Here is a 23,146-nt window from a genome sequence, read left to right as displayed (position 1 = left end):
CATGATGAGATAAGCATGCCTGTTCTAGCCCACCAGTCCCAACAGGTCAATGACCAGAGCTATTCCAGCCACCCACCCCAACTATGACCAACCTAGATTAGCCAAATCCCATCCAAACTGCAGGTGCAAGATCACTGGAATTACCCAGATGAGTAAGGCCTAGATCAAACTGCCTCCAGATGTGGAAGCTAAATCAAGGCTTACTATTGCGTATCATCCAGTTTTTTGTGATTGTTTGTTATGCAGTAATAACTGACCAATATATCACCCCAAGATTACTCTCCCACATCCACTGAGATATTTAACTGGCTATGTTTCCCTGTGTACCCTGACTCCCACTACTGTGATCAATGCCCATGTGCTCAATGCCCTGGCTTCATGGCCTTTGTGCCTCCGCTCCAGTAACCTGCACCCTTTTTCCTACTCCCTTATCACCGACCTGGACTTCAACCCAACCCAGAACTACCTCTCCAGCAAATACCTATCTCAGGAAAATCTTATTTCTATCTCTTGTCTCCTCCTAACCCTCCTTGCTAACCTCACCAAAGCTATACGGCACCCTAATCTCTTCACTCACAGTCTATCATCCCTCCCATACTCCATTCTCTTCACTTCTTACCTAGAAGAGGCTTCATAGTCAATCATTACCTCATCCCCTGAACTTCCACCACCCCACCCGTTCTCTATCTTGAGGAATCTAAGCAACCACTTCCCCTGCTCCTGAGCAACAGATAGGCACTAGAAACCAAAACCCCATCTATGCCAACAAATGCAACTACAATATGGTTCTGTCACTCTCAACCTCAGCTACTTAGCAATCCTTCAACTTTTCCCCAATATGCTCCCTTCTCCAGCTCTTCTAAACCCTTTTCCCCTTCCTCATTCAGATGCCACAGGGGCTCCTTTTTTACTGAAAAAAAAAATTGAGGTTTTTAGTCATGAAGGCCTGTGCTTCTCTCCCCTCTGGCTACTCACTTTCTCTCCTACCTACCTTCCCTACTTCCCTTCTCAATGAAAAATGGTCCCTTTAAAACTGACTTATCCCCAGTGCTCTTTCTCCAAGCCCTGCCACCTCCCTGGGACCCTGTTCTATCAACACTTTCTCGAACCTCTATAGGCTCCCCACTCACCCCCTGCCCCCAGCAGCATGCCAGTTACCTTAAAAGAAAACGGGACTCTTCTCTCTTCCCTCGCCTTGAAGATATTCTCTGTAATCCTTTTCTCCATCAAAACTCATCATCTCCATCTCTCCCTTTCTATCCTCATCCTCTGCATTCCGGCTTCTGCCCCCACATGTCCCTGACTCACACAGCTCTCCCCAAAGTTACCAGTGGCTTCCAAAATACCAAACCAGAGCTTCTTCTCAGTTCCCACCTCCCAGGCCTTCCTGCTGCATCTGCTGCTTTCGGGCCCCCTTCCTGGCATGTTCGGGTGCTTCCCCTCCTCCCTCTCTGCACACCTTTGAAAGTCACTCTCAGGTGCTCCTTTTCTCCCCACCACCCTTCAGATGTCAGGGTCCCTGGAGCTCCATCTCCAGATCTCTTCACAAACTACCCACTCTCCCTGACCCTCTTAGTCCTGGATGCCCCCCAGACAACTCAGACATACTCTGACTACAACCAAACTCATTGTTTTCCTCCTCCACTTCCTCTCTTAACTGTTCCTTCTGAATTTACCTTCCTTAGTATTCTCATCCACTCAGCAGGCCCAGCTAGCAACCTGGGCATTATCCCACGCTCTTCATCTCCTCTCTCTCACACTGTCACATCCAATCAATTTTCTTATGTTCTGATGCTATCTTCTCAATATCCCTCCTTTCCTTCTCTCTCCTTTTCTCTTTCTATACCCCTCTTCCCTTCTACCCTCCATCCCCATCCACCTCAGTAACTCAGTTCAAACAGGTCTTCATCAGTTGGATTATTTCAAAAGCCTAATAGCTGATCTTTGTACTTCCAACCTCTCTCTCCTTCCAACTCTCCTAATGTACTGCTTCCAAGCCAGAATTAACTTTCTAAAACTCACATTTAAAGAGATCACTCCCAGGCTTCTAAAGAAGCTCCTTGCTGCCAATAGGAAAGAGTCCAAGCTCCTTAGATTCAGATTCTAGGAACAAATAACATTTTTGAAAACTCACCAGATACCCAGCACTGTGCTCATCTTATCCTTGCATAAATCCACTGATGTATTATTACTTCCACTTTAGAGGTGGGGAAAATTAAGACGTCGAGTCTAAGTAACTTGTTCAAGGTCACACAGCTAAGAGGCAGGGCCAAGATGAAACCCAAGCCTTCTAACTTGGATCAGGGTGCTTTCCACTGAGTCCTTTATTGGTCGGCCTTTGAGATTAATAATTTGGACTTGGGCTACATGGTCTTCTGTGTTTATCTGATGAGGTTTCTCAACAGTGGCCTTTTGGAAATTTCTCACCCTATTCAATGTCTCCTGGAAACCGAAATCTCAGTGGACCTCACTTTAAGAGGTCTAATTTTCCAATCCTACTAATTTTAAATTTAACATTGGGTTAAAAATCTCAGCATCAGATGTCACATGAAATTTCCACTGATTCTCCCCATCCCCTGGAAATAGTCACCCTGTATATTGGACAGGAATTGTTGGGGGCTGAACTGCATCCCCCCTCCCACCAAAACTCCTAACCCCAGTACCTAATGTGACTGTATTTGGAGTTAGATTATTTAAAGAGCTAATTAAGTTAAAATGAGGTCCTTAGGGTGGGCCCTAATCCAATCTAACTGGTGTCCTTATAACAAGTGGTGACTTGGACACAGATACACGCAGAGGGAAAGCAATGTAATGACACGGAGAGAATACAGCCATCTGCCCACCAAGGAGAGAAGCCTCAGAAGAAACCAGTCCTGCCAAAACCTTGGACTTCAACCTCTAGAACTGTGAGAAAATAAACTTCAGCTGTTTAAGCCACCCAGTCTGTAGTAGTTTGCTATGGCAGCCCTCAAACCAATACAGAAGGGCTCTCTTTCAGAAATCCTCAAGGATTAAAGGAAACTCTCACAGCTTAGGTACCCCAGCACTTCTGACTCTTCCAATCCCAAAGGTAAGAAAAAGAAATGAGGGAAGGTAGAAAATTTGAAAAGCCAAGGAAGGCCCTGCCTTACAGATGCTATGAATTAGAATTGTGATGCAATTTCATTCTTCTTAGCAACTGATTGAGGACTCCTGGGGCCTTTGGTATTGCTTTATTCTAGAAGGATTAAGTTCTTAGAGAGAATTAATATCCCAGAAAATGGAGATGCTTTCTAACCAGGACTGGGGGTCTACCCTGTGGCATCTGGCCAGGTTTCTAGACTTATAGATGTCATGGGGAAATAAAATTTGACCCCCTACAAAAAGAGAATGTGCCTAGTAAGGACATAAGATTAATTTTTTATTTCATCAAGTAAAGACTTTGGGAAAAAAAAAGAGAGAGATAGGGTCTTTCTTTGTTGCCCAGGCTGGAGTACAGTGGCGTGAGCATGGCTTACTGCAGCCTCAACTCCTAGGCTCAAGCAATCCTTCCACCTCAGCTTCCCAAGTAGCTAAGACTACAGGTGTGCGCCACCACGCCTAGGTAACTTTTTTTTTTTCTGTAGAGACAGGGTCTTGCTATGTTGCCCAGGCTGGTTTTGAACACTGGGCCTCAAATAAAGGCCTTTTTATAAAACAACAAACTACAAACCAGTTAAAAGAAATCACATAAGTATATTATATACACATACATATATGAACATGGATAAATCTTTAAAAATGTTAAAGAAAGGAAAATAGCAAGATGCAGAATATGTGATGACACTGTTTATACACATTAAGACGATGCTATTTAAGCCGGATGTGGGGGCTTACGCCTGTAATCCCAGCACTTTGGTAGGCCAAGGCAAGCAGATTACTTGAGGTCAGGAATTCAAGACCAGCCTGGTCAACATGGTGAAACCCTGTCTCTACTAAAAATACAAAACTTAGCCAGGCATGGTGTACACGCCTGTAATCCCAGCTACTTGGGAGGCTGAGGCAGAAGAATCGCTTGAACCTAGGAGGTGGAGTTTGCAGTGAGCCAAGATCGCACCACTGCACTCCAGCCCAGGCGATAGAGCAAGGCTCCATCTCAAACTAAAAAAGAAATACTATTTATATACATTAAGAGAATACTCATGCACAATACAATACCACAATACAATACCATTCAGACTTGTAAATGTATGAAAAAGAATGAATACTATTTCTAGAAGGATGCAGGTCAATATCATGATTATTCTTCTCTTTAAAATAGAGTTTCTCAACCTGAGTGCTATTAACATTTAGGACTAGATAATTCCTTGTTGCAGGCTCTCCTTGCATTGCTGGATGATTGGCAACATCCCTGGCCTCTACCCACTAGATGACAGTAGCACCCCCAAAACTGTCCTGGTTGAGAACCACTGCTCTCAGCAAAAAGAGAAGATAATGTAAGTGAGAAGATGGTTAACAATAATTTTTAAATCTACATTTGTAATATTTTTGTTCTTAAAAAATATTGTTAAGAAAATATATGTCAATTGTTCATTTGAGTGATAAAAATACGAGGGTTTGCTATTTTTCTGAGTCTCATACATTTATAAAATAAAAACTACCATCTATGAGAACTATAATTTTGTGTATTAAAAGGGTAATTTTTAAATCAAATAAGCAGGAAGGCTAGACTAAGATGAGGTGTTGTGGGCTGAGAAAGACATGTTGAAGTCTTAACACCTGGTACCTGTGAATGTGACTTTATTTGAATATAGGGTCTTTACAGATGTCATCAAGTCAAGATGAGGTCAAACTGGAGTAGGCCGGGCTGCAAATCTAATCCCTAGTGTCCTTAGAGGGATAGAGAGATGTGGACACAGAGACACAGGGAAGACAACCATGTGATGATGGAAGTGGCCACTGGAGTGAGGCCACTACAAGCCAAGGAACACCAAGGATTGCCGGTAACACCAGAAGCCGAGAAGAGGCGAGGAAGGAATCTTCCCTAGAGCCTTCAGAGGGACCGTGGCCCTGCCAACACCTTGGTTTCAGACTTCTGGCCTCCAGAACTACGAGCTAATAAATTTTTGTTGTCTTAAGCCACCCAGTTGCTGGTACTTTGTTAGAGCTGTCCCAGGAAACTAATGCATAAAGCTATGCTCCTTTTCAAACTCGCTGCATTGCTGGGGAGGTCTTCATTCTCCTACCAACCAGTGAAAACATTGTCTCAAGCCAACTTGCCTTTGCCAGCCACAGGGAAGCTCAGGGGCTCTGGCCAGCTAGAGAACAAGGAACCCTGTAGCTTCCCCACTGCTGTGTTGTGTAGTGGTAGAACAAGATGGGAAAACAGCAGCATTCACAGCAGAGCTGACACTGGTTCTGTGAGCTTTGCCAAGTGGGACCTCAGCTTACTCATCTGAGCAATGGAACAAAAAGAACAAGCCACAGAGACATCTGGAGGACAAAATGAGATCATGTATATGAAAAGGACTTACAAATGCAAACTATCATCGGCACTAAGCTGTCATTTCACACCTGGACCAAAGAAAAGACAATTAGCCCCAGAAAAGACAATTAACTTGATAACTTTAGGAAGAAAAAAAAAATCTGTCTTTGAATATAATTACTTTTATACTTGCTTGGGAAATCTCTATCCAGTCTCAAGAGGGTTAAAAATGAGGAAGGGAGACAGATACACACGGAAAAATGGCAGCAAAAATAAAACCAATTAAAGTTTTTATACCATGCTCCCTAAAAATTTTTAACAAAACTTTCTCCTCTGTTTCCTCTTTGATTGGTCATCTTGGCAGGAAATTCCCCATGTTATCATTACACACAGAGCAGTTTATCAATCACTGCTGAGGCTGAGTTTTTATTATCTGGAGCTATGGCACCCAGACCAAGCCCTGGGAGGGATGCCCTTAAGAAGGAAGAAGCAGGAACGGGGTCAAAGTTCAGAACCTAGAACAGATGTGGGAGATCCAAAGAGTGGCCACCTAGGTGCACAAACTAACCCCTGCCCCCCCCCACCACCCCCCGCAGCACAAACGAAACCCCCCAGCACAAATGAAACTTCCCAGCACCAACAAAGCAGCGGCAGGAAACAGCTGTGGACAAGGGTGCTTCCTAGTCTATTTCCCCAGTTCCGACAGAACTCCAGTTGAATTTTTCTTCTCTTTATAAAGACCTCCAGAATGCAATTTCCACAACCTTTGTTGCCTTCTCTATGTCCAGCATTTAACCATTCTGAATGCCAGAAAGTTCTTTCTGGGATCTAACAAATCTTTCAAGCTGGAGGCCATGCCGCCTCCCCTTGCTTTGTGCCCTGTTTGGGAGCCTGTCTGTTAATAGCCTCCCCTTCCTGATTTGAGCTCGTCCTGTTCATGAAGACTGATGGAGCTTCCTGCTGAAAGGAGCCTTTAGACATGAGGCAACCCCTTCCTTCCACTGATGAAGGAGCAGGGACCCAGAAGCTAAAACACTGGTTCATCCCACAGGTCTCCTCTCTCCTCCATAGAGCCAATGCTCCAAAAACGTTTTAGCTCCTTTTTAGAAATACATAAAAAGATCTCATCTACAGGGTCAGGGGGAGAGGGCCAGAGTGGGCTCGGGAACAGGATCAGCAACAGGGTCTGGACAGTACCCCCATCCACCCCCATCTCCAGTGGGTTTAGGCTTCTTTGAAAATACTAAGACGTGGCACAGTATTGACATTTGTAAAATACTTTAGAGTTTACAAAAGAGCACTCTTTCACATATTATCTCATTTAATCTTCAAAGTTTCCATTTAAAATGCACATGATCACCCCCATTTTACAGACGAAGAAAGAGTCCTACAGGTTAATGGTTTATTCAAGGTCAAATCAACTCTGAGAAGACAGCCCATATGGAACCCAGGCATTTGCCTTCAAATCTCATGCTCCGTGACCACGCAAGGCCCCCCACAGCAAAGAGTGCACTCAAGTCAGAATTGAGAAACCAAGGTGTGAGCCCCAGCTCTGGCGCCCCTTGCCATGTAAACACGGGGAAGTCACTGGCCTCCTGATGCTTGGTCTCTTCTAATGCAAGACAAGGAGGCTGGGCAAACAAGGACTTTGAAAGTCACTCCCACCTCTGGAGTAGTGTGCCTCGCTCTGCCTTGTATTTTGTTTCAACACTTATTTTCTTTTTATTGATCGAATATCCACTTATTCTCTTTACCACCCTCTTTGTAGATTATCCACTAGACCAAGACATCATGACTAAGCATCCCGAGTGTGTCCGGCACGGAGGCACAATGATCAGCAAAGACAGAGGCAGCCCCTGCCCTTGTGGAGCTTTTAGCCTATTGGAAAAATCAGGAATTTTGGAAATTTCTGATTCCAGCCAGGAAAGATGTGAAACTGTGACTGTGACAAATGCCACCAAGGCACAATGTACCATGTCCGAACACGGTACTTAAAGAGCACTAGGAGGGGACTCCAGCCCTCCCTGAAGAAGTTACTCTTGTGCAGAGATATGAAGGAAAGAGACTCTTCTGGAAGAGCACCCCAGGCAGAGGAAACATCATGGACAAAGGCCCTGTGGTAGGAATGAGCAAGGCAAGTGCAAGAGACTGAAAGGCCAGTGGGGCTGGAACAGGGACAGGGAGGAAAGCATAGTAGGCAATAAGAATGGAGGGCTAGGAAGGGCCCAGACCAGGCCCAAAAGGCAAGGATAAAGGGTGTAGTCTTTATGTGAAGAACAGTTGAAACCACTGGAAGGGTTTAGGAAGCTGGAGGTAAGGTAGAAGAGACCACAGGACCAGACACATCAGGGTATCCTTAGGTAATGAAGAGGGATCTGCTACTATGGGCCTGCCACCAGCAAACTCAGATAACATGCTCACATGAGCTGAGCAAATCCCACTTGCCTGGACACTGAGTTTCTGGCGAATAAACAGACAACAGTTCACTATAGCTGTCCCCGGGTCTGGAAAAATATGTTTTGCTCTCCCTCCCCTCTCGCTGTGTTTCAGCAAATGCCTCATTGCTTTCTGGGTGGCCTGGCCCTCCCCTATGAGGGTAGCCATGGAAGTGCACCACTGAGATCTCTTTCAAGAGGACATGCCACAGAGAGCAGAGTTGACAACAGCACAGCTACCACCTTTTGGATCCATCACTGCATTCACATTGCGGCCACTCCCCCAAAGCTGCTTCCAGCCAACAACCAAGCACATTGGAGTACTCATGCCAATCCATTCCCATCCAATTCAGGATTCCTCTAACAATCAACTCTTGCTTGGGGACTTCCCATCAGCCTGGCTGAGACTTTCTCAGAGCTGGGCTGCAGAGGAGGCTCTTCCTACTCAATCTTTCCTTGCTGTCTCCTTTCACCGGAGTCAGGTGTGCATCAAGGTCTGAACACTCTCCCTCCTTCCTGCTCCCTCCCCTTTAATCCTACATAGGCATCTCCCTCAGTAAGATTCTTGCACGTCTAATCAATCCTGTTTTGATGTCTGCTTCTTGGAGAACTCATCCTAATTCCCCTTCCATTCTCTTCCCCCCATCTCAGATCAGTCTTCCTAAGAGGACTAAGACGATCCCCACTAACCTGGCCTGACTTCCACAGGGGCTCTCTGGGACTCAAGCAGCACATCCTGTCCTTTCTTGTAGCATGCTGCCCAAGGCCTAGGCTTCTAGCCATCCTAAACTATCAAGAACTATTTGTTTCCAAGGAAAGCACTAGATGAGTTTTGCCAAAGCTGTGGTTCCTCAAAATCAGCCAAACCAGGGAGCTCCTCAGAACAGTTTTTTAAGCCATGTCCATAAAACCCAGGTCCTTAGAGATGCTCTAAGTGGGTCTAACAAAAGGGAGGCCTAGTTGGCAGGCCCTGGAGACCTCCAAACCACATTTTAACCAGAAAAGCTCCACTTTTTTTTATTTCATTTTGATTTGTTTTTGGTATTGAGATTCTATGTAAGATTTCATTTGACCAAAAAAAAGTTCCACTACCAAAAGTAAAAATATATCTAATTGAAAAACTGCTACCAGGGGACTTTTTCTTTCTGGTAATGGCAGGCTATTACCATTAAAAACAACTAAAGATCTGGATTAAAAAGCACAACGTATCTTCTTAAAATCACCAAAATGCTGATCAGATAGTAAGGAAAGACTAGTCTAAAAGTGAAAAGAAACAGGAATCCAGACAAGTATGAAAATCACTTTTGCCCTGAAGACATCTTGTGAGTCTGGCAAATTCGATCTTTATTTTGACAGCCTGGCAGGGCAAGAGAGAAAAAAATCCACAACCAGAACCCACATGAAATGGGGAGACCAAAAGTAGACCCTCCTCACAATAAGCTGGGCCCCTAAGGGTAAGGATAAATCAGAAATTGACTAGTCCTCAAGAGAATCTACAGACTGGGTTTGAATCACTTGTTTTTGAGGAAGCCTCAAGCCATTAATTTCATTTAAGGGAGGGGGCAAGATTTATAGTGCCCTCAAGTGTCTGCCAGAAAAATAAAATAAAATTGTTCTGTAAAGGAAGGCACCTTCATCATCTCAGGCTTAAGTTATACTTATAAATCATTTTCATGTACAATGACCAGCATGCAATCAAAGATAACCAGACACACTGTGAAACCACCAGTGAGAACCATTAGAACAGATATGAATGACCATCTCTCTCTCTCAGCTCTGAGACCCTATTGGTACTAGAAGTGTCTCCACTGAGTCACAGTAATCTAGTTAGTTGTGCTCAGAACACCACTCTGAGATCTGCCAGCTCCATCTATACTTTCCCTTCTAACAAAGTAGGAGGCTCCATTTGCTAGCCAAGAAGCTCCCATACTTTCTAAAGGACACCCCCAGACCCTAAGCATATGATCCCAGAGTCAGCCTTATGCTTTCACTGTAGGGAGGAAGTTCTACAGTTCCATCCCTATGGAAAGATAAAACCACTTATACTATGAAGACAACAGTGATTCCCCTTCAGGCCACCCCCACAACAGCATAGTCCCCCTTTTCCACTTTCTTCCTCCTCCCTAACAGTTCTGACCCTGCCTGCCCTCCCTCTTGATCAAGACTGCTCTCCTAATTCAAATAAACAAATGTCAGGAAGCAATTACTGCAGAGAAAGAGGCAGATGGTAGAATAGTGGCACTCTGGTATTGCATTAAGCAGTAACTTGCTATCTCTTCAAAGTTTCTGCACTTTAATTAAGCATCGTTATAGACAGGTTCAATGAGCTTTGGAGTGGGGTTTATCAAATTAGCTTCTCACAGGGCTGATGCTGTGTGATTGCAAGAGGTGTTCCTGATGGAAGGCTCAGCTGCCTGAGAGGGCCCAGGAGGGGAGCAAAGGGCAAGAAGGCCCAACTCCACTCCCTTGGCAGACCAGAGGAGGGGGTGAAACTCTACCCACAGTGGTGGGGAGGGTGAAATGGTAGAGAAAAACTAAGTGAACACTGAGGTAGGATTCAGACATCCGCCAAGCTGAGTACCTGCTTTTTCCCTTCATCCCCCTTCTGTGTGTGCCACCCACAAGAGCCTAGCCCAAAAGAGAAAGACTAGACTCTAGGAGGTGACAGGACAAAGAGTGAAATCAGACAGATCTCAATTCTAATTCTTCCTACAATCCAAATAACACTGGACAAACAACTTTTCTGTGCCTCAGGAGTTTTTCTCTTCATTTGCAAAATGGAAGTAATAACAGCTAACAATTTTTGAATACTCACTATGTGCCAGGCACCATTCTAAGCACTTTATGTGTCTAATTCATTTAATTCTTCTCTCTGGAATACTATAAGGTAGGTATGATCATTCCCCCATTTAACAGATGAGAGGCTGGAGGCACTGGGAGAATAAAACTGCCCAAAGCCACACAGCTGGTAAGTGGTAAAGCCAAAACTCTAACCAGGTAGCCTGGATCTACAGCACATGCTCCCTGGTGGTCACAAAACACCACAAAGCAAATTAAAAAAATGATTTGCTCGACAATAAAATCAGATTTACCACGGCTGCTTGCAACATAGATAAATCTTTAAAATGTTATGCTGAGCAAAACAAGACATAAGTCCATTTACATAAAATTCTGGAAACAGAAAAGTCCATAAATAATGACAAAAACTACATCCGTGGTTGCCTGAGGCCAGGGGTGGGGACAGCAACTGACCACCAAGAGGCACAGAAAAACTTTTTGGGGGTGATGGAAATGTTCTCTATCTTGACTACGGTGTTTGTTACACAGGTGTATGCATTTGCCAGTACTCAAATTGTACACTTAGAAAATTGAGGTACTTTATTGTACATGGCTTACACCTCAAACAAATTTTTGGAAACCTACTTACTAAATGAATGAACACAAAAATATAAATGGCAGTGTTATGGTCTGAATGCTCACATTCCCCCACCTAAGTTTATATGTTGAAACCATCCCCAGTGTGATAATAAGAGGTGGAGCCTTTGGGAGGTGATTGGGTCACGAGGGTGGAGCCTTCATGAACGGGATTAGTGCCCTTACAGCAGAGGCCAGAGGAAGCTTATTTATCCCTTCTGGCCCTTCTGCCATGTGAGCACACATTGAAGACACCACCTAGAAGAACTGGCCCTCACCAGACACTGAATCTGCTGGCAACTTGATCCTGGATTTCCCACTCTCCAGAACCATGAGTAAAAAATGTCTGTCATTTCTAAATTACCCAGGTATTTTGCTATAGCAGCCTGAACGGACTAAGACAGGCAGTGATCCTTGTATGGTGGGATTCATTCATTCAATAAATATTTATTAAGCACTTATGATGTGTCAGGCAATGTTCTAGGTGCTGGTGACACATCAGTGTAAACAGATTAAAATACTTGCCTTTGTGGCTCTTAAATTCTAGTGGAGAGAGACAGATAATAAGCAAATACATAAATATAACAAATAGTATGCCCAATGGTGACAAGTACTCAGGAAAAAATAATAAAGTAGATAAGAAGGAATTAAGAGTGCTGAGGGAGAGGATTGCAATTTAAAACAAAGGGTTCAGGGAAAGCCCCCTTCTCAGCAAGGTACATGATACGGTTTGGCTGTGTGTCCTCACCCAAATCACATCTCAAATTATAATCCCCATAATCTCCACATGTTGAGGGAGGGACCAGGTGGGAGGTGACTGGATCATGAGGGTGGCTCCCCTATGCTGTTCTCATGGTAGTGAGTTCTCACGAGATCTGATGGGCTTATAAGGCAGTTTTCCCTGCTCTTGCTAGCTCTCTCTTACCTGATGCCATGTAAAATGTGCCTCTTCCCCTTCTGCCATGATTGTAAGTTTTCTGAGGCCTGCCCAGCCATGCCGAACTGTAAGTCAATTAAAATTCTTTTCTTTATAAATTACCTGTTCTCAGACATGTCTTTATAGCAGTGTGAGAACAGACTAATATAGCACATGAGCAGATAGGAAGATGGACGAGGTAATCGCACCGGCCCTGAGAGCAGACCTGTCCAGCCTCTGTGTTCTCCTTCAGCCCTGCTCCACAATCCTCCACCCCTGGCTGCCCTCTCCTTTACCTCAGGTTCTCCATGCTCTTCCTGTTTCACCTGCCTCTTCTTCCCACAGCTGGCACAGTCCTGCCCACCAAGGTCTCAGGCCCCCCTCACACCTCCAGCCACATCTCCCAAGCAAGCCTTCACACCTTGCTGCACACCACCTGCTTGGTTTAGAACATCTTGTCACCTCCCAGGTGCAGACTTATCTCCTTCAGACAAGCTTCAAGAAAACAAAACCAACCTGCTGGGGACAGGGCTTGGGAGGTCTGTGTGGCCAAGACACTGATTTTATCTCAAGTGGGATGATGAGTGTTGAGGCCCAGAAGTTCAGGTAACTGTCAATATTAGTGATCATCTACTACAGGAGATACTGGGATTATAAAGCTTAGTAAAACAGGGCCCCAACCGTCATGGGGACACATATGCGAACTACAAATTAAATAACACATAATGGCTGTATTAGTGGAAATCATAACAATACAGTACTTGCTGTGAGCTTACCATGTGCTGAGAGTTGGACCCGGCACTTAGTACACACACGGCCATATAATCCTCACATAGCCTCATCAAGTAGGTAACCTACTCCTATCTTACAGATGAGGCTCAGAGAGGTTAAGTAACTTGCCCAGAGTCACAGAGCTTGGAGGTGGTCAAATCAGAATTAGAATTATGTCTGTCCCACTCCAGAGGCTCCAGCCTCGTCACTCTAATAAAACACACATGGGCACAGAAGTAGCTCAGGGAAAGAAGTGTTATCTGTGTCCACTGGTATAGGGATGGCCTCAGATAGGAGGCATTTGATCTGAATTTTAAAAGATGAATAACTGATTTGAAGGATTATAAGGGGGAGGAGAGGTGGGAAGGAAGAGTGAAGAAGAAGAATCCAGGGACAAAAGGAAACACAAGGAAAAGCACAATGGTATTGAACAATGACAAACTGTTGAGTTTTATTGGAGGCACAGTGTCAAGGGCAGGAGGATAGAGAACTTGAGCTTGGAGAGGTCAACAGTGTCCAGTTTTGAAAGGCCTCTAGGTCAAGCTAAGGATATATATTTATTTTATTTAATAAGGCACACACTAACAAAGCACATAGTAAATGCTACATAAGTAGTACTTACTATGTGCTAAGCACTTTTTTAAGCATATCACAAATATTAACTCATTGAATCCTTCTAACACCCTACAAATTATGTATTAATATTATCGCCCATTTTATAGGTGAGAAAATTGAAGAACAGACAGATTATATAACCCACCTATGCTAACTCAGCAAGTAGAAGAAATTTAAACCTAGGCAGTCTGACTCCAGAGTCCAGGCTATTAGCCACTGCCTAGGCTACATTAATGAGATTTTACAGGCAAGGCAGTATTTCACACAAGGAATGCTGTGCATAGTTTTATTTCCTTAAGATTTCTACCACCATATGTCAGGAAAAAAGAAAATGGAAGAAAAAAAGAATGGGTGGTAGGAAGACCCCCCAAGAAGGCACCAAAATGTTCTGTTGAAAGCTGATAATGGCCCATTGGCAAGAAAGACACAGAGGAACAAGTGGAGTTCAAAGATATTTTAAAAGAAGAACCAAAAGGGCGTGATGACTAACGTGGTGGGGAAAGAGGGATATTGAAATTGGCTTCCACCTTTCCAGCTCAGATTCCTGGATAGATGGAGATGCTACCCACTCAGATACGCAGAAAATGATGACACGCAGACTTGGGTGTGTTAAGCTTAATTCTCAACTTACTATGGATTCTCTATTGTAAGAACAAGTAGGAGTTGCCTGTGTAGCTCTGAAGCCAACACTGCTGGTTTTGCAGCTGTCAATCCTGATGTGCCTGTGGGTGGAGAGGACCAGAAGCCCAGTAATACAAGGTGTATGAGAGAGTTCAAGGCTAGAGGTATCAACTGGGGAGTCATCCACCCTTGAACAGCAGTGAAAAGCATAGGATTAGAAAAGATATCACAGAGAGAAAAGGTAGAGTGCACAGGAAGAAGGTGGGTGGCAGGGCTCTGGAGAAAGACATTTAAGGGTCGTATAAAAGAAACAAACCAAAAAGAAGGGGTGGGTTTTCATAGGCTTTAAGAAACAAACACACCCTGTAGATCTGTGGCTAGGTAATATTCCTTAGAAAGTCCAATGTGGGGAGGCCGGGCGCGGTGGTTCACACCTGTAATCCCAGCACTTTGGGAGGCCAAGATGGGCTGATCACTTGAGGTCAGGAGTTCGAGACCAGCCTGGCCAACATGGTGAAACCCCTTCTCTACTAAAAATACAAAAATTAGCCAGGCATGGTGGTGCACACCTGTAATCGCAGGTGCTCAGGAGGCTGAGGCAGGAGAATCGCTTGAACCCGGGAGGCAGAAGTTGCAGTGAGCCAAGATCTCACCACTGCACTCCAGCCTGGGCAACAGAGCAAGACTCCATCTCAAAAAACAACAAAAAAAAAAGAATGTCCGATGTGGTAAAACAGGAAAAGAAGCCTGGAGGCCAACTCACTGTGTAACCTTGGACAAGTTGCTCACCACCCACTTTGAGCCACAGTTTGGACTCCATAATCTCCAACATCCCTGCCAGTTATGAAACGGGACCATGAAATGACCTCAAGATGGGTCTGTGTAACCACCCTGAGAACATTCAGGACAGTAACTCCAGGGAAGGAGTGCAGGCGGTAGTCCTGCCAGCTGCCCTACCAACCAAGGCCACTAGTTAAGCAATGGGAGCAATCTCATCTCAGCCTTTCACTCTTCTTTTTTCTCTCTTGGGCTCTCTGGGCCTTTGTTCCTCCTTACTTACAGAGAGAGAAGCATTCTTCTCAGGGCACAAGAGAGAGTTTCTTCCCCACTCAGGTCCCCCTCCTCTGGGCAGACCAGAGGAGGAGAAACCTGCCATTCCTGGGGTATGAGTGATCCAACCACAGTGTGGAAACCCCCTGCATGGCTGTATTCCAAGAAAACACGAACACCATTTCATGGGATACTGTGTCTGAACACTCTGCATTGAGAAAAGCTCCCCTAGTCCACTTCACAGGAATGGTGTGAGCACCTGGGAAAAGCAGTCATGAAAAGGTTTTGGAAGACAAGTCTCATTGTACATAGAGAAACTCCTCCATGGTGTTAGAGGAAAAAAGTGAGCCTCTACTGGGTACTTTACAAAACAAAAAGACAGGGCATCTCCACTTTTGTGCCCCACAGGTACCGCAAACACAATATGCCCCAACCTGGATTCATCAACCTCCCAGCAGCCTCCACATTTGCTTTGTGATCTGGTTTCTTGGCCTCATCAAATGGCACCCACAACCTCCCAATTGCTCAATACAAACTCTTCCCTTCTGCCTGCCTACCCCTTTCTATCCTCACTGCCACTTAACTCCATCACCATCTCTTACCTGAATTGTTGACCTAGACTCTTCACTTATCTGCTTGCATTCAGCCCTGGTCCTCTCTCACCCATTCCCACACTGGAGCCAAAGTGATCTTGGCATAATTTCAGTTCGAGCACACAACTCCTTTCCTTAGAGCTCTTCAGTGACTCTTGGTGGCTCTCAACATGGAGTCCAAACTCTGGCCTGGCAGGCGAGGCCCTTTCCCAGCTGTCTGCCACCTCTTTAGATGCATCCCTCTCATCCTGCAGCTGGCTCTTCCCTCAGCAATCTTTGTCTCTAGTGCACCCTGCTGTCCCTCCACGTCTGCACAGACTGTTCCCTCTACCTGGAATACTCCTCTTTACCCTCTTGGCCTAAGCCAAGCCACAATCAACTTTTTGATCTTTCACCTCAATTCCTCCAGGAAGCCCAATCCTACTACTCAAAGAGTTAAATAATGCTCTTTCATGCAAACTCTACCCAAGCAAAGTGTAAGTACTTCAACAACATCCAAGTGTGCCGTGCATCATCTCAGCCAACCTGAAAAGACCCAACACATGACACATTGCACCATGCCAGTGGTACTCTGGGTTGGGAAAGAAAAATAAAGATGCTTGCATGGGCAAGTGACTTAATCCCCCCCAGACCTCCATTTCCTCATCAGTAGGTAAAGGGATTGGCACAGAATTCTGTCCCCATTATGCTTGTCATTGTCAGAAATACTTAAACACATCCAATCAGTCCTCGCAATGATATTTAGACATTAACCCTCTGGCATCCCCAGCCCTTCAGTCTCCAAACTCCAACTGCAGTGATCCTGAGATCCACTGGTACCTTGGGTGGCATGTTCAGCGTGCCCTGTGGGCTGGGGCAGCGGGCACCTAAATAGGTTTCTCCTGCACTACCTGTGCCCCCATCAACACAAAGGGCAGAAGGTCAGATAGAAAGCTACTCTTGGTCTCCACACTTTGACTCTGGCCTCCTAGAAGCCCCTCCTATGAAATGGTCCTGAAAACTTCCAAAGAACTCCACAAACCTCAAAGAACGTGAAAAGGCTCCATCACCTACAAAGTCCTCAGTAGAATCCAAGTGACCCAAAACCCAGTTACTTACGGCTCTTTATTGCCATGTATGATATTTTAGAATTTATGCTAACATTTGTTTTGTGTAGGATTATAATAATAATACATGTGCCTGCTAGAAATTTTTGAAAATACAAGAGAAAAAGCACAAATATGCCACTTAGAAATGATTAACATTAACCTTTGTAGTCTTTTTTCTATGCACGTATTATTTAATTTAGATCATAATATACATAGTTTATAGCTTGATTTTTCCCTACACCATTAAGTTATTTTGATGATAGCATAATATTTCATTACCACCATTAATTTAAGTAATTCCCCATCCTAAGAACTTAAGATATTTCAACTTTTTAAAACTTTTCTCACAGTAACATTATAAATAAAACTGTGAGAAATATCCCTAAATATATTTTTATATACCTTTTTTCTTAGGGTGGAGATCTAGTGTTTCTGCATTACACTGACAAAGGAAAAACCAAGAGGCAAATAAAGAAAAACAAACCAAGGTGGCAAACATATTTTTTCCTCACACCCCTGAAGAGCCCATTCATACATGCACGTGCTCTTTCTTAGAACTGGCCAAGGTTAAAACAAAAAAAAATGTCATTTTTTCAGCCCTATCTAATAGGCCAGGCTTAGCAAAAATACATTATAAAGGGGCTGGAAAATGTTAATTCTTATACTCTGCAGGTGGGATGGTAATACGGCATAAACTTTAGCAGGAGGAACAATATTATTTTTAAATATAGAAAATGTAGAATTTAAATATCCAACAATAAGGAATAAAGTAAATTGTTACATCTCTGTAATGGAGTACTTTATACCTTTACAACTCTTTCAATAAAAGGTTAAAGAATACCTACTGGCGCAGTAACAAGCTCACATTATAACACTAAAATCAGGAAAAAAAATCAGACAATACAGTGTGTTTCTGTAAACAAATAAAAAAAGAAGTGTATACAATCTAATACAGACACACAAACCACACACACACACACAAACCACACACACACACATACACACACACCTGAAAGTACCTACACCAAAATGTCAACAATGGTATGTGGTACGAAAATAGTGACTTTTTTGCTTCTGTCTCTGTGCTTTTCTGACTTTTTAAAGTTTTCGGTATTAGTGTTTATCATTTGAATCACATAAAGTACTATGTATTAATAGTGGTAACGGAAAACCTTATCAGATTGGTGAAGGAAATAAAGCAACACTAACTGAGGTTTCCGAACACAGGTGGATTGGTCCCATTTCCTGTCCCTCCTTTCTACCTCTCTGCATGTGGCCATACCCCTCAGGGGACAGAAGAAAAACAACAAGAAAATGAGCCTGTGACATTTCCCACCCAGTTTTGAAACTGAGCCGAGCAGCTGAAAAAGACTAGGATCAAAGAAATACATCATACCTGGGAGCCAGTGCCATATCCCAGGCTACTCGTCACTGATGTCTAACCCTGAAACAGTAGCAATGGGAGAATGCTTTACCTAGCTCCAAAATGCCAACAATGAGTAATTATTAGTAATATTGCCCCTGGGCCCCAGGAAGGCTCATCTCACATGGGGGTTGGGGGTGAAACAAAGGAGTTGCCCCCTCTCACAAACCAACCTGCCTTCAGCACACCTGGTACTTCACATCTGCACAGTAACTCACAGCCTCAGGCCCCCAGGGCACATTCCCAGGGGAAAGCCCTCTCTATGGACATAAGCGTAAGAGGAAACATCTCATGTATAAAGAGAAAGGCATGGGGACTCAGATATGAGCCTTGACATGCCCATGTATTCAAAGAGCCAACAAGCCCCATCCCCAGCCAGAGAAGTAGAGGGGGATGGTAGCCCCGACTAGGCTGTGGTCCTGGATGTCTATCTCTACTTGCTGGCTAGCTGTGTTGCTTTATTCTAGTGTTCTAATGGCTCTGCCCCTCTGTGTCCTCATATGTAATACGAAAATGCTAATTCTACCTATGGCATTGGGTTAGGATTATAAAACTAAAATAATATACATCACAAACCTGAGTCTAGCACACAGTACTCGGAAATTGGTCCCCTTTTCCTGTCTTGCCCTTGTCCCTGGAAAAGGGCAGGGACTCTTAACAGTTGGCAGGGACACTGTCCCCACCCCCAGCAACCAAGTTTTCCCTCGCAGGGTGTCAGTGAGGGGTTGGCCTTGATATGAGAGATCTGTTTAGCCCACCTGGCCAACACACATAGAAACAGAAAGCCCATCCCTGCCATTTATTTTTCCATCTAACAGATTTTTCACAGACCTAGGAGGGACTTTCAGGTGACCTAGCTGACCTCCTCCCATCCCCACATCCCCCGACTTTACAGCCCTGACAGGTGACCTTCAGGGAAGGCCCCCGGCAGCATGTCTGGTTATAGTAAGTCCAAGCACTTGACAAACGTCACACCATTTTACTCTTGACATCTCCAGAAACAGGAACAATAATGCTGCCACATCTTTAACCGACAGGAAATCCACAAAGTCCTTTTGCAGAGGCTGATCTAAATTTCATTTCACTTTTTACTTTAAAAATTCTGTCAAATCCTCTCTGACTGCAGACAAGAACAGGTGTTCCCTTCGTTTTCAGGCAGGGTAATGGAGGCATGCTTGTCTCAAATGACCCAGCCTTTCGTTTCCCCCTCCTACTTCACCGAGGATGGCACTTGGCTCTCTGATCCTGGAAGGCATGCCGCGGCTCACCCATGGCAGCTCACCCATGGCAGCTATGGGAGTTTCTCCCTCCCCACTGCTTTCATTCTGGGCTGCACCTGAACCAGCCACCCATTCTTCCCTCGGTTGAAGCCCTAGCCAGAAATGGACCTTAGATTCAACGGCCTTGGTCGCTGTAGCCAATTTCCGCCCTGGCGACCTTGCTCAGAGAGAGGCTTTAAATGGTGCAGGCTCATTGCACTTTCCTCCTGCGGCCTCCGAGTCACACTTCAGACGCGCGTCATCGGAGAAGATGGAAGAACAGCATGTCGGAGCGACTGACAGTATCACCACGGCTCTGTCTCTGCCCACTGCTCTGTCTCACCAGCCCGTGGTGGTGAGATTTCTCCTTTCTTCTCCACCTTCTGTCTCCAGCCCGAGACTTGTCAGCAGCCCCTTCGTGTAGCAAACATATGCAACGGGTTGACTTAAAAGGTCAATTGCAGCAGATTTGTGCGTGTTCTCTCACTCTGACGTAGAAGTCCCATGCAAGCCAAGGGAGTACAACCAGTCCTCGATGCAGGCTCCCCCTGCTCCAACTCCCAGCTTCTTGCTCCTTCACCACCGCCCCCATGCCTGAACAGTGTCTACGGCCAAGGAAGGACAGAACGTGAGCAGGCTGGGTGCCTCTCACCACCTTTTCTGCACCAGCTCGAGATCTGGACATGCATTTCCATCAAAGTTGCCCAACAGAAGCCATCAGATCTGTAAGCCCCAGAGCGGCCAGATGGAGAAGATATGGGGTTAGGGGCCTGCCCTTTTGTAGAGATTGACCACAGAGTTCAAACAGCTTGACAGTGTGGAGAATTTAGGCTGTACAAAGTCAGGGAGCCTGCTTTGGCTACGATCTCGAGGAAGAAGTCATTCCTATTAATGAGGCACCTGTCCTAAAATGCAGTTCTGAAATCAGGGTCCAGAACCTTCAGTGCCCTGAGAGATTCTTCCAGATGGTCAGCAGGCTGTCGCTTCCAATATTAATGTTGAAAATATGGCAGTGTCAACACTTCTGCTTCCAGCATGACGTAACCATGGCCTTTCCTTGGGACATCTCTGAGAACCATGGAGTGTCACCCCGAGGAGGCACCTTCAAGAGCTCCAAATCCAGCCTCATTTCACGGATGAAGAAGTTGAGCCCTGGAACCAGGGAGAAGCCCCCCATAGCTCAAGAAACTGATACACAGTAGGGCCAGAACCTAGGTCCAGAAAATTATATCACACCACCTTAACGAAGTGCCTGCCAAACCCCATGATCAAACAATAGATCTCCCACTGAAGTCTGGGGGAAGGTTCTTTGCATGACAAGGATGAGGGGAGTAGCTACACCCAGGAATTTTGCCTGAGATATTGGAGAACCATTGTGATTAATCTGATTTAATCCATAAAGGATGTATTAAGCACACTTTTAATTATATAATAATTACATAATATCAAGTCAGTTCAGGATTTTCTCTTCTCATCCTGAGAGCTGCAAGATCTGTCTAGGACACCATACCATCACTTACCCCAGCATACTCTACAGCTATGGTTTTCAACCATGTGCATCAGAATCACCTGAAAGGCTTTTAAAAACACAACTTGCTGGGTCCCACCCCTAGAGTGTCAGATTCAGGAAGTCTGGGGTGGGGCCTGAGAATTTGCATTTCACACAAGTTCCCAGAAGACTCTGGGACCCCAGGTGACCTTGAGAACCATGCACTGGAGTTTCAGTAAGACTGACATCCATTTCCATGAACCCCATCCCCCAAGTTGCACATTCACAACCGACGCACAGTTGCTCAGTCTCCTTCCGCATCGGCAACCATATCTGAAGTTTCTGCCCAATTAAGACAACTCACTCATGCTACAACATAACCTATTACCCCATTAACAGATGGTTGAAGATTTGGGTTGGCCTCCTTCCCAAGATCGCCTGCCATTGTGCTGTACCAAGTTCCCCCAAACCAGACAAAGCAGATGAACCAGCAAGGATTTTCCAACCACTACTCTGACAGTAAACTATTCCTGAGATGCACCCCATTGCCCCAGCTTTGCCAGAGATTGTTGAATGCCAGGAGCTGTCACAATCTGGTGAGAGGGACCCTAAAGCAGCACTTACCCTTGGTCTTCTCCATTCATTCCCCTCTTCCAGGGCTTTGCTTCATTTCCAAAGCAGCTGACACTCGCCTGCTGCAGGTACAAAAGTCTACAATATCCACTGCAGGGGGAGTGCCACTCCTACATAATGTATGGAGTTCCTCCCTGGCTCACGGCAGGTTGGAATGCTTCCACCTCAGAAAAGGCCAAGGCAGCTGCTCGCATCAGCAGGTGTCTTCCAACACAACAGCCTTCAGGGTTCATCAAACCTCCTGGGAGACTGGTTTGTTCACCGGGGCACAGATAGAGCCAGGAAACAAACCCCAATTGAGGTTCCAGGCCCAGTGCACATTAACCAACCAAATAGCAGAGTGGGTTCATTGAGAGCTTGGCATGGGGTCAGAGAAGCCAGGAACCACATTATGCCAGTTCACCTGGAGCTAGTTGTGTGGCCCTGGGACAGTCAGTTAAGCTTTCAAAACACCAGTTTCCTTATCTGTAATATGGAGAAATATGATACCTACCTTACAGATCTGTTCACAGGAATAAAAAAAATACAGATGTGTATGTAATACTTGGCAGAGCACCCAGCACATAGTAAGTGCATAATAAATGTTAGAGGCTCTTATTATTGCTACTTTCAAGAAAAAAAAGAATGCCCTACACCTAGTTCAAAGTGCCATGTGTCTAAGGCTGTGTGTTTGGTGGGGGTGGGGGTGTGTCTCAGATTCTAAATGGGCCTCTGCAGACAAACTGGCTGGACCACCTTAGTGAACATCCTGGGTGCCCACTTTCTCCTTATCCAACCTCCAACAGCTCTGGCCAAGATTCTCACCTGCCCTCTGGCTGCTGCACTTGCTTCCCTTAGTAGAGGCCTCTCCTGATGTTTTCTAGATATCTACTCTTGGCCTCTCATCAAAGTCCATTTTAAGCCACAATGCAGCTCTGACAATGTGCCTCTGCTGATCTCAACACTTTTCCCATTTCTGCCATCACTAGAACGTTCCTTGGAGCCAGGAGCCCTGTTCCTCAGCCAGAAACTGGTCAGAGGTTTTTTTCTCTGCCACCATATAACCAAGACATGCCCATTAGCTGGCCCTCACAGGAATCTGCCAGCCATGAACCAAGCTAAGGAATCTTCCAGGAATTTTTCTCAAGCTATAGGAAAAGAACATCTGAGGTTTGACTGAATGCTCCCTGGAAGGAAACACAACTCAAAATCTTACTCTCAGCCCATTCATTTGAGAAAATTCTGTTCCATTGGTGTCATCTAAGTGCTGGACACCTCAAAGAAGACTTGAACTATTAATAAACTTTTTATTTGCAAGAAGCAAAGGTCCCCTCCAGCTACAGTTAGGATAAGAGATTGTTGTGCATATATAAGGAATGGGACAGGCTAGGACAATAAGTCATTAGCAGAGGAGTTG

General features: G+C 45.0%; 1 protein-coding gene across 32 annotated transcripts in view; it reads right to left on the bottom strand.

The window, feature by feature from the left end:
* Window positions 1–23,146, bottom strand: part of NRXN3 (neurexin 3) — a 1,742,415-nt gene that overhangs the window by 1,642,361 nt on the left and 76,908 nt on the right. The window contains exon 1 of one of the 32 annotated variants that reach the window (XM_055097888.2): window positions 1,159–1,328. The exons of the other annotated variants lie outside the window; for them this stretch is intronic. The gene's annotated coding sequence lies outside the window, so the exon portion shown is untranslated. Of the gene's footprint in view, window positions 1–1,158; window positions 1,329–23,146 lie in introns of those variants that run through there. 32 annotated transcript variants of the gene reach the window in all.

This window comes from Pan paniscus, chromosome 15 (genome assembly GCF_029289425.2).
Source record: "Pan paniscus chromosome 15, NHGRI_mPanPan1-v2.0_pri, whole genome shotgun sequence".
In the NCBI taxonomy this organism is placed as follows: domain Eukaryota; kingdom Metazoa; phylum Chordata; class Mammalia; order Primates; family Hominidae; genus Pan; species Pan paniscus.
This window is presented reverse-complemented; position numbering and strand designations above follow the sequence as displayed.